Here is a 12,483-nt window from a genome sequence, read left to right as displayed (position 1 = left end):
GTAGGCGGGTGAGGGCCAGGACGGACATGCCAAGCTTTGCCAGCCTTGGACAGGAGTGTGGGTTTTACCCCCAGAACACGAAGCTCCTAAGGCTTTTCGTCTGGGGAGAAAGGCAATCGGCATGAGTCTACTTTGTCTCTCCAGCGGATTCCTGCAGTGTTAAAAAAAACCTGGCGGGGAGCAAGGCTAGTCCAGTGACACGTTTGCTTTTAACTCAAATGCGAATAATTTGAAGTCACTGTCCCTCTTCTTCTTTGTTAAGTTTTTCACTCGAATACTATTTACTGTCATTGTTAGTGTCCCTTGTAGGTCAAAGGACACGTGAGCAGTCATCTCTGGAACACTGGTCAGCCTCCCTGCTCTGTCTGTTTGGGCCTTCTCCTTCCCTCTTTTCTTCTCTCTTACAGACTTTGTCTATCTGCCTTCCAACACCTGCGGCCAGCAGTCAGTGAGCTTTTACCCCTGGCCCTCACTTTGCTCCCCAGTATTGGGATCAGGATACCTTTTTATGCACATGTATTGCACGACTTCTAGGGGCATCCTTTCTCCCATGCACTGCTTTGCTCTATAAAACTCGGTTCACTGTAACAAACACAGAAAGCCCCTGTGCCTTCGAGGCGCTCATGTTTCCTTACAGGAGTGGATAAATCCACTGGAGCAAAGTCTGCCGGACATCTGTGGTGAACTCGACAAACATCGTTCTCTTTTCCAAGCAGCATACCGTCTTAAGGAGTCCATTTAAGCCTCCAGAGTGCATTGGTACCTTAGAACCTTTATAAAATAGGAAACGCATTGCAGACGGAGAACTGGGATACAAATGTGACTTCCTAACCCGAGATCCAGCCCCCGTGCCGGCCATTTACTTCGGGGATACAGAAGCACGGTCAGCGTTGTAGTCAACCAAGTCAGGGTTCAGTCTCATGAACAGAAATGACCTGAAACTTTGTACTGTGGGCAAGGCGGAGAATAACCTGTCCGAGTCAGCTGAGGGAGGGGTCATGTGAGTCCCTACAGAGTGTAGCTTTGCTGTACTTATTATTTACCAGGAATTAGTCACAGACTCTGCAAAGTTAGAAGTTAATACGCTGTGAATGAGTTTTTGCAGATAGAAAAGGTAATCTTAGTATTTATGGATTTGTTTTTGTCCTACTGAATACTAATCAGGCCTAGAAACAATTTAGACTTATATTCTAACAGGCTCTTTAAAAAAATATTTTTAATGTTTGTGTGTGTGTGTGCGCGCGCATATGTGTGTGCCAGCAACAAAGAAGCTAGAGAGAGGTCCCACCCCTTAGAACTGTAGTTTCGGGCCATTGTGGGTGCTGGGAACTGAACTCAGGTCTTCTGTAAGAGCAGTAGGTGCTCTTACTCTCTGGGCCATCTCCCCAGCTTTCCTAACATTTCCTTTTTTTTTTTTTTTTTTTTTTTGGTTCTTTTTTTTTTCCGGAGCTGGGGACCGAACCCAGGGCCTTGCGCTTCCTAGGCAAGCACTCTGCCACTGAGCTAAATCCCCAACCCCCTAACATTTCCTTTTTAACTGACTATATGGATTAGGTTCTTTGCCACCTTGCTGCCATTAATGAAGTGTATAAATTTTGACATAATGAAGTGTATAAATTTTGACATGTACTCAGCGTGCATTCGTATACGGATCCTACTTTTAACTTGCGAGAGTTACATTTTGACATTCACATTCGAGTCTTTAGACGTGAATGTCCACGTCACTACCCATATGACATGATTATTGGTACCCTCCGGTTTACGAATGGAAACGCCACAGGAAACACCATGATAAAGAGAGTTACGGTGTGACAGTGAGGTTTGAATGGCTGCTGTTAGAAACTTCCACTGCAGAGTTCCTCTGAGGGTGTTGATCTGCGTAGCTCAGTGTGAACAGCCTTAATGGGCTTTAGACCAGTCTCAGGAGAAGCTCTCCTTAATCCAACCCGGCCTCCCTAGAAGCTGAACCAGTGCTGGTATACAGTAGGTGCTCAGTAAGTGTGTTCTGAGTGGAGAGGGACAAAGCTTTCCTGAGTGGGAGACAGCCTTTGTATACAGCGAAAGAGGAACCATCCAAAGGGGAATTAGGTCTAGCGGACACAGTGGTAGGGAACGTGAGATAGAGCCTCTAGGCTGGCTAGACTGTGGAGCTCCCAGCCCAAGAGCACATAGCCTCCGCCTTTCCACATTGGAATTCAACCAGCCTAGCTGTCTCCCTCCCTTCCTCACTCCCTCCCAGCCTCCCACCCTGCCTTTCCACATTGGAAACCAGCCAGCATACCTGCCTCCCTCCCCTACCCCCTCCCCCTTCCCCCAAGCCCCGTTTCTCCCTCTCTTCCTTCTGCTGGCCCAGCTGTAGGTGAGAAGACTTGGCCACCCCCTTGAGAGACAGACACAGTTGAGTGTGAATTGAAAAATAAGTTCATTTCCAGACCGGTCAGTGTGTTTGCTCACTTTTATTACCGCTGACACGACAATAGTTACCATTTAAGAGCCATCTCTTAAACCATCCCATCCATTTTGTTGGAAAATCTACTAACATCCATTGTAGGTACCCGAATTTCTCTCAAAACTATTTACTAAAAGTATCGGGAGCTTTATCTGGTCTGTATTTCCCTATGATGTCAGGGTCGAGGCGGAAGTTCTGTGCCTCAGTTCTGGTGCACACACTCAGAGCACAGTCATGACGGAGTCTCCTCATTGTGCTGAAAACTAATTTCTGCTTTTAAGCTCCTCCTGTCTGGTTTTCGTTGTTTGCCCCCCCCCCCCCTTGTCTGTCAGGCTATTGGTATGCATTTCCTGTGCTGCCTTCACAGCTACCTGAAGAGTTCTCAGACTCTAAACAGTTTCTCTGATCATATGGGTGAAAGTAGATGACTTACTTTATCAGGCTTGCTTAATAAAGAACAATATGAAAATAAATAAGAAGCAATAAACACACAAGGCCTTCGTTTATAGGTTTTGTGATACCCATGAGCCTCCTCTCCCAACTTGTCCATTTCTGGTCCTTTTTTTCTCCTCAGATACAGGCTTCTGGAGAAGTGAGGTCAGTGGCTCATAATTTTTCCATTCTAGGTTTTGAAAGTAGTTAGGCACACCGATTAAAGCATGCTCGTTTTTTAAACCTGATTCTCAAAGAGCTCCATAGCTGCCTCTTTAAAATAATGGGGAGGAGGGGGGGTGCCAGGGAATGTCATTGTCTGGGAGGGGTGCTGGAGGATTCCTCTGGCTGTTGGAGGATTCAGGAGCAATAAGGGTGACTCTTGCAAACCCCGTGGAAGCCGTCCTGTGGGAGGACAGATGTGGTGTGGGTAGGGAAGCAGCCGGACTTAGCCTGCATTGCAGGCAGAGTCCCAGGGCCAGAAGTTCGAGTCTCTAGCACATTAATAAGCTTAGTTATGCGAGTTCGCACTGTACCTGTGTTTGCTAAGGAATGAAGTTTATCAGTTCTTGTGGCTACTGGTGCGACTGTGGTGGGCTCACTTCGGAAGGTTCACTGACTGTTATTAGAATTAAAGTTAGTCTCCACCCATGGACAGGGAATCCAAATGTTGTCAGATTAAAATCTACATGTGCTTAGCAGTGAGCACGAGATTCCCCATCATTAGTGCACTTCTCAAACATAACTCTGGGGATTGTGTTAGAAACTCAGCAACTTTTGTGGGGAAAAAAACAAACCCACCCCATGTCTCCGAACCAATAACTAAATATTTCTCACAGGACACCAAGACATGAACTTCTGTTTTTTAAATGTTTCTGTTATTTAAATCATTAGTGATTCCGTATAGCCACTGCAGCTTTGGGTGAAACGAGCGCTCTCACATCTCCTTTCACAAATGGCATTTTGCACATGCCCTGACTTGCCGTGAGCCTAATTTACAGGAGCATTTTGCCATTCATTTTAGATTCTCTACAGCTTGATCTGCCACTTAAATGGGCTCAAAGGCAAAGGCATCATTGAGGTTTCACGATGGGCCCCGTTAGCCTCAAGCCAACGGCGCCCCAGATCCTTTTGCTGCAAGGGAAAGCACAGGACCCTGGGAGCGGATCAGTCCAAGTTCAGATAGGTGCCGTGTTTGTTGTGATTCTGTTAAGCTCTGCTCTTCTGAGAGATCCTCACAGGTTTCCAGGAACTCAGGGGCTAAGAAATATCTTACCGAGAATTTGAAAATATTGAGGCATTTAATTTTGTGTGAGTGTAGAGTGTTTTATGACTCTTTAAGTTCTGAGGACTAGCAAAATAGAGAAGGGTATTGTGTTACACAGTGTGCTAGTTACAAATGTTTGCTTTTATTGCACATGATGTAACCAGAGTGGAAAAAAACCACAGCAGTAATAATCGTTGATATAATCTTGGCTTAGAGGTAGGGGGCACACGAGGGGCGAGAGAACAGCACAAGAGAGAAAAATATCTGTTACCAATTACAGCAGAGTTACTACACAGTTAAAAAGTTGTACATGATAATAATAGTAGGATGTTCTGCTAACCTAATCGAAGGGGAACAAATTTCTTTTTCCTTAGGTACTCGATGAGGGAGAATTCTTCCCCCATGCTTTGCTTGAAAAGTGGATCATTTTGCTTTGTGAATCTCTTCGCTCCTGTCCTTAGAGAACACCATTTGGACATTTTGAAACCGTTCAAGTTCTGGGCTTGGCTGCACACTGCCAGCCGAGAGCCTGTCTTCTTCTATTCCCATGTCTTCCTGCTCTCCGTGCCCCCAGCCCCTCTCCTGCAGCTGAGGAAACCTGTTGACCAAGGTTCTCTGCTCTAGGAGGCTGGGGCTCCTTCAAGGTGCCCCGCCTCCGTCAGATCCCAGAAAGACAAGCAGCAGGAAAACAGGCAGCTAAATCCAACAGGGATCAGCAGATGCTGCCAAAGTGGGAAGCAACGGAAACCGTCCACGGATTTCCAGGAACGGGGATTATTGGAAGTCTGCTCTTTACCAAAGAAACTGTGATTGGGAGCTGAGCACCCTCGTAGGTCCTCCCCTCTGCTGCAGGAGTGTGGCAAACAGGGTATTGTTTGGCTTGTCAAGGTCAGCCGGCTAATTGTAGATACTGCGGACAAATAGCTCTCTTCCAGGGAAGTGGTGAATACCAGTCATTTGTCATTCCGGGCCCCAGCATAAGGAGCTCAGGAAAGTATGGGTAGGATGTTCAGTCAAGTAGAAAGAAGAAAAGGAGGGGAAAGAAGTGCGGAAATGTAGGCCAAAGGAGTTAGAGTCAAGAGAAACCATTGCCCACTAGGCTATGGCTAGGTATGTGTCCCCCTCCACCCCCCCAAAGGCCCCCATGTTTGGTTAGCAGCTTGCAGTTCTATTGGGAGGTCCTATTGGGAGGCTCTATTGGGAGGCTCTATTGGGAGGTACTATTGGGAGGGAGGCTCTATTGGGAGGTCCTATTGGGAGGGAGGCTCTATTGGGAGGTCCTATTGGGAGGGAGGCTCTATTGGGAGGCTCTATTGGGAGGTCCTACTGGGAGATTCTATTGGGAGGTACTATTGGGAGGCTCTATTGGGAAGTCCTATTGGGAGATCCTATTGGGAGGTTCTACTGGGAGGCTGTATTAGGAGGCTTTATTGAGAGTCTCTATTGGGAGGTCCTATTGGGAGGCTCTATTGGGAGGCAGTAGAACCTTTAAGAGGAGGGGGCTAGTGGAGGAAGTTAAATGTGAGTGCAGTAGGCCCTAGGAGAGGATATTGGGTCCCTAGCCCCTTTCTCTTTGTTTCTTGGCTGCCAGGAGGTAAGAGGCTTCCTTTGCACACTTTCTTTCCATGGTGTGCTGCCTTGACATAGGCTCAAGATGATGGGGCTGATTCATCATGCGTGGAACCTCCCTTCAAACAGTGACCCAAATACAACCGTGCTGTTGCAGTCTCAGGTGTCTGTCACAGCAGTCTGAAGCTCCTAGCTTGATTAACAGGCCTGCACACAAATAGCTGTAACCCAGCCTTTGCACAAACCAAGGCAGTATCTTTTCCGTGACAGTAAGTGACTGTAAAATCAACGAGTCGCCAACAACACTTATAAGTGCATACTTAGTGTTTTTCATTAGGGTTAGGGTTAGGGTTAGGGTTCGGTTTTATATGAGCATTCAACGTGTTTGTTTTTTAAAGAAAATTACAAGAATTTTACAAAAATAATGTCACTTTCTAAATGAAACCTATAAGTTCACCCTCGACACTGCTTGATTCAAGTAGAAGAACAAAGGAAATCATTACTCTTTTGAGTAAAGGGTCTGATGCTTTAATACAGTTCTCATGTGGTGGCCCCAATTATTTTCACTGCTGTTTTATAACTATAACTTTGCTACTGTTATGAATTATAGTGTAGATGTCTGTGTTTTCTGGTGGTCTTAGGTGACCCCTGTGAGAGGCTCGTTCAGTCCCTGAAGGGGTCGCTACCCACAGGTTGAGAACCGCTGTCCTTACCCTGTAACACACTGAGAGCCACTACTGTCTAAGAAGAAGCTCAGGGCTTCTGAGAAAAATGGCCTCATTGACTTGTAGAGACCAAGAGTTAGATAGAATTGTCTTTGCTCATTCCTTTATTTACCCATCACGTGCCAGGCATTCTGTCGGGAACTGAAAACAAAATGGCCAACAACGCAGACATGACCACCACCTCCAGGGAGCTTTCATGCTAACAAAGACAGGAAAAACAGAGAGCTACAGCCCAGGAAGAGCTCTGGGAAGGAAACAGTAGCCGGCAGGAAATGAGGGAGCCACCTTGCCATGCCTTGGCAAGACTCTGAACACAAATAGTTCAGGAATTATCTGAAGGATGAAGGGTAGCCGGTCTGAGGAGAAGGGGAAGAACGTTCTAGACAAAGGAACAGCGTGAGTCCAAGCTCGGAGGGGCAGTGTGCTGCTCCGTGGCATTCTGCCAGTCAGGGTGGTGGGAGTGAGTATGGCAGGGGCCTTGGAGATGAACCCAAAGGAGCCTGACATCTTCAGCACGCCAGGTTCTACCCTAGCGTAAGCGAGTGTCACTGGAAGGGACGGTAGCACTGGATTTTTATTCTTCAAAAGTTCAATCTGTTGGAGCTCTGTCAAATACATATTAGAATAGAAGTACAGAAATGGAACCCCCCCCCCCATATAATGGAGAAGGAAGAAGTTATAGGGTTATAAGGTGTTATGAACAAAGTGATGTTGTTTCTGATCTCGTAAGAATGATTGGAATTTTGGCAAGCAGATTTGGAGAAATGAGATCTTTGGAGAGGGGCAGGGCAATCGAGTATGGGGTTAAGTGAGGGGCAGGGTGACCGAGTGTGCGGCTGAGAGACAGGAGGCAAGTTGTCAAGTGGGCCAGCATGGTACAACTGGGGGGACAGCAGATTCGAGCAAGGAAGATGCTTGTTCCTGCTCAGCCACGGGCATTCTTAAAGGCCACGCGCACCTACAGGGGCCGCTGTCATAATGTGCTGGGAGAGCCACGTCAGTCATGGTAGCGTCTGAGGCAGGAGAATGGCTATGAGTCCAAGGCCAGCTGGACTATCGTAGAAAATCCTGTCACAAACAAACAAACAAACTCAATGACAACAACAACAGCAGAAGAAAAACAAGCCAAGCCATCACATGGATATAATGGGGCTTCTGCAGCAGGAACTTAAACTTGAAGGGTTATCTCTTGGTTAATTTGTGTTTCATTCATCTATCCATTCATTCATTCATTCATTCACTCACTCACTCGTTCATTCACTCACTCACTCACTCACTCACTCACTGCAGATTAACTGGGCACCAGCACTGTTGCAAGTACTACTTATTCTGAGTATGTGAAGGGCTCCTCCACTCCCTGTGCCCCGACCAGTAGTGAAGATTTGGTGATTCTGTGACTTTAGCCAAAGTTAGGAAATGACATTTGAATGACAGTAAATAAATGATCAAGGGAAAGGCTGTTGAAGCAGATAGACCTGCAGTGCAAGGCACCAGGGGAGAAGGCCACAGATATCTGGGTCCAGCAAGCCAGTTAAGAATGGTGGCAGGTAAGAGGCGAATGGCTTCAGAGCCACCCGTCCTGGTTTCTGTCTACCTCTCTATGGAAGAGGTGAGGCACGGGTGCTTTAAAAATATCTCCAGGTGACTCTCACGTGGCTTTGGGTTTATTCTGATTACACTGAGAAGCTTTTCCAACCTGAGAGAAGGAAGGGTGTCTTCAGGGACACATGGCCCTCAAGGCGGATGAGAGAAAGCGAATGCTGTGGGCACCATGAGAAGTGGCTGCGCTGGGGAAGCAGGGAGTGCAGCTCAGAGGCAGATTAAAAAATGAGTTTCCAGTGCGATAATCTCACAGTGGAGCAAGTGCAGAGGTTCTCTCCTGAGTTAGGGACAACTACAGGAAGGGAGGTCTGCTGGTGAGGGAGATGGGCAGGGGATCAGATGGCCTCCAATGCCACGCCCCCTGCTGTCCCAGGATGCACCTCTCTAAGTCCTTGCTTCTAGAGCCCTGTCAGGATGCACTGCCCCTCAGGCTCTCCTCATCTTCCCTGCAGAGCTCACTGTGTCCAAGGGCATTGCGAGTAGTAGCTACACTCTGTGACAAATGGGAATGAAGAGAAAATTCTCTGTAATTTTCCTCATTCTAATTTCTCTGCTTTTCAGTATGCTTCTGGGTCCCGACGGATTCCTTGCTGATTTTTAGAAAAACCGCTGCCCAGGCTTTAATCTAAAGGAGCGGATGAATACTGCAAATTCAGAAAATTGCTGCCTTTCCGAGGACGAGCTTTTGCTTCTCTGCCATTTTCTGTGCTTTGTGTCTTCCTAACTAGAGGAGACACCACCCAGCCAGTGAAACCTGAAACAGAAACCCAGCTCAGCAGAGTCAAAACCAACAATGCTTAGAGTGCATTGGGAAGGTTCATGACTTGGGGAGATTTTTAAGCTGGAGGCAAACTCACTGTGTTTTAAGCAACAGTGGTCTCTTCAGCGTCTTGATCCAGGCTGGATAGGTACCTGGAGGTTGGTGAGTGTATGTGTGATGGTAGCCATTGCTCTGTCCAGGTGCTTTACCCAGAGTCCATTGCTTCATTTCTGGGCAGCTCAGTGGGTAGCATCGAATCCAGAAAGCTTGGTCCCTGCCTCTCTTGGTGGTGCGTGCCTGGCTTTCTTGAGTCAGTTGGTAATGATGTCAGAGGTAAAAGGAAGCTCAGGGAAAGGAGAGGTCAGTCAGGAAGAGCTGCGAGGTCAGTAGAGACCCACGGGCCACGGAGATTGGCTCTCACATATTTGGGAGCTGGGCTGGGCTCTAAGTGACTCACAGGCCTTTGTGTAGTGGTAGGTGTTAGTATTTAGACTTTACTTATTTAGAACTGCGAACATAGGTGTGCACGTGCCACAATGCGAACAGGGTTTCTCTCTCTAATGTCCCGAGACCCTTGGTTTCCCTTTCCAGAGGCTGTGCTGGTTCACTTCCTATAAACTTCCCCATAGTTAATGCCAGCTCTTTGATAATGCAACTGACAAACATTTTATTAAAATTATGCATCCTGAGGGGTTGGGGATTTAGCTCAGTGGTAGAGCACTTGCCTAGCAAGCCCAAGACCCTGGGTTCGGTCCCCAGCTCCGGAAAAAAAAATATAAAACATCACAGAGCAAGGGAGACTGCTCTTGTCAAACAGAGCAAGGCCAACCTACCTGGTATGTCTTCTTGGGCAAGCACCCCGAGTGCCGTTTGCTCCTGAGGAGATAGGCTCACACTCGGGTTGGAACATAAGTGGCTATGCAGCCAACACGGTGCGGGAAGACCGCTAACTCCAGTTGCTCCATCTCCATAGCCACTGAGTGGTCATTCTTCTTTACCGCTGAATATGAGGCTCAGACTCAGCAAACACACATAGGCACCCACGGAGCACGTGGAAAGTGGAGCTGACCCCTGAACAGGATCTTTGCGCACTTACTGGTCGTGGGCCCTTGGGCGGGTTATGATGGGAGGGCTGTGCTAACACAGTTGCCTCTGAGTTTTACGTGAACCAAGTGGGCACGAAGCACTTAGAACCGCGGCTGGTCCAGAGTAAACAACTGGGCGCTGGGACTTGTCTCAGCCTTGTTCGGTTTTATAGCCCTTCCTCCTCCGTTATCCTCCGACTGCGGCTTCTTTCTTGGATCTTGAAGGAGAGGCGGAGGAGAGGCTGAGTGCGATGTTCTCTGTGGTCCCCACTGCTTACAGGGGAAGGGGGACGGTGGACAGGAGGAGACCCCACGAATGGACACGACAGAAGTCATCTCCTGGTCCCTTAGGTATCTCTTTATATCCTTTCAAGATTTCTCTTTTCCCTTCCTGTCTTCCCTTTCGAATTTTCCATCAGAGGAAGGATATAACAATTTTCCTCCTGATTATGGAGCTTTTTTGTATGAATTTGTGTGTGTGTGGTGTGTGTGTGTATTGTGTGTGTGTATGTGTGTGTGTGTATTCTTCTTGGTTGACAAGAAATGTCTGTCATTAACATATTTAAAAATTACCATTTTCTGATAATATTTTATGTCAGAGACAAATCATCCTATGGAACCTAACTTTCCGTGAGTCAGTAGAAAGGTTAAAAACATAAATAAGCCGGTTGTGGTAGCACACACTGTTAGGATATGGAAGAGGCAAGAGGATCACAAGTTCGAGGCCAGCCTGGGTTACAAATTAAAACAATGATTATAATTAAATAAGTAAATAAATAAATAAATAAATAAAATCTATCAATTTAATTTTTGATTATTTGAGAAATAGTCCCCGTGGAGAAGTTTAAAAGTTTCTAGAATTCAGAAAAATTTCAGAATTCAGAAATTAATATGTCCATTAGTTCTACCCCAACTTACTAGGGAAAGACAGCATTTTTGGAAAAGTCCTGCCCCCCCCCCCTTTTTTTTTGGTCTGAGACTGAGTCTCACTGTGTAGCTGTCCTGAAACTTACTCTGTAGACCAGGGCGACCTAAGACTCACAGAGGTCGGCCTGCCTCTGTCTCCAGTGCTGGGATCACACCGAGTCCAGGGCTGGTTATGTTTTGAAATTACTGATGATTGATTAATGCTCTTGTTGTACCTGAAGACAAACATTGTTTTAGCACAGATTGCCCACAGCTCAGGAAGTAAAGGAATTGATCCGTTATTTGGAGAAGTCTCGAGAGAGCTACTGGTTTTGTTTCCCAGCAATAGACTTTAGTAAATAGTAACCACCCATTAGGTTTGCACAGCAATTTACTTCCTGCAAGGGTGCGACTCATTTAGCCCTCTGAAGCAGGGAGAGCCAACGTCGCTAATCTATTTTACAGGTCACAAAACAGATCCAAGAAGTTTATCTGAGGTCACCTAATTCTGGACGCATCGCTTTCCCCAGTAGACACAGATTTGCTGGATGCCTCAGTGATGTCCTCTCTGCAGCCCCAGTGAGGCAGGAGGGAAGCCTTGTGGCAGGAGAAAGAGAGAGAGAGAGTCAGCAGGCTCTGGTATGCTGCCTTGGTTTCAGTCCCAAAATTAAAAGCACAACTCCACTCACACTTTTGACTGGGAACCAAAAGGAGGTTGGTCAGTGTTTATCAGCTCTCTGTGACAGAATACCCGAGATAGTCATAGGGAGGGCAGGGCTATCCTGAGACAGTCATAGGGAGGGCGGGGCTACCCTGAGATAGTCATGGGGGGGCGGGGCTACCCTGAGATAGTCATAGGGAGGGCGGGGCTATCCTGAGACAGTCATAGGGAGGGCGGGGCTACCCTGAGATAGTCATAGGAAGGGCGGGGCTATCCTGAGACAGTCACAGGGAGGGCGGGGCTATGCTGAAATAGTCATAGGGAGGGCGGGGCTATCCTGAGATAGTCATAGGGAGGGCGGAGCTATCCTGAGATAGTCATAGGGAGGGCGGAGCTATCCTGAAATAGTCATAGGGAGGGCGGAGCTATCCTGAGACAGTCATAGGGAGGGCGGAGCTATCCTGAGACAGTCATAGGGAGGGCGGGGCTATCCTGAGACAGTCACAGGGAGGGCGGGGCTATTTGTTCAGACCCTCAGAGATTCTAGCAGTTGCTTGGCCTGTTGCCCTTCCCTCATGATGTCACAGTAGCTCAGGGTGAAGAAGCCTGTTCACCTCATGGTTGTCATGGCCGGACTGCCCTATCAAGTGCTCACCCCAGCCTTCCTCCCACTAAACTCCACCTCACCAGGGCTCTGCCACCTTAGTGCCAGGAACGAGTTGGGGACACTAAACATTGCCATTGTTTTTAACCAGTAAAATTTTCTTGTCTTCAGTTCGCATTCCTTAAAAAAAAATCACCAGCAGAGACAGGTTCAAAAAAAAAAGTCTGAGTCTTTTTAGGAAAATCCTAAAATTAACTTTATCTGGTCACTATTTGGAAGTCTTCCTTATGCCCTGGAGATCACTAAGCACAGATAAGCAGAGAACTAAGTGAAATCTGCTTGAGGTGTCTGCTCGTGAGATGGTGCAGGGTAAAGAGAGACAATTGACAAACTCTGACTGGCCAGGGGGATAGGTTACAGATT

The 12,483-nt window shown here is 47.2% G+C and overlaps 1 protein-coding gene and 1 long non-coding RNA gene across 5 annotated transcripts in view; one reads left to right on the top strand and one right to left on the bottom strand.

The window, feature by feature from the left end:
* Window positions 1-12,483, top strand: part of Cradd (CARD and death domain containing adaptor protein) — a 191,737-nt gene that overhangs the window by 103,547 nt on the left and 75,707 nt on the right.
* LOC134479864 (uncharacterized) lies at window positions 9,452-11,559 on the bottom strand. The gene is made up of 4 exons (XR_015625265.1): window positions 11,485-11,559; window positions 11,298-11,392; window positions 10,903-11,031; window positions 9,452-10,107 (listed from the first exon to the last, which is right to left on the bottom strand). It is a non-coding gene; the product is annotated as an uncharacterized LOC134479864 (long non-coding RNA).

Source organism: Rattus norvegicus, chromosome 7 (assembly GCF_021556685.1).
Source record: "Rattus norvegicus strain SHRSP/BbbUtx chromosome 7, alternate assembly SHRSP_T2T, whole genome shotgun sequence".
Classification (NCBI taxonomy): domain Eukaryota; kingdom Metazoa; phylum Chordata; class Mammalia; order Rodentia; family Muridae; genus Rattus; species Rattus norvegicus.
Note: the sequence above shows the minus strand (reverse complement) of the source record. Positions and strands in the feature narration are given on the sequence as shown.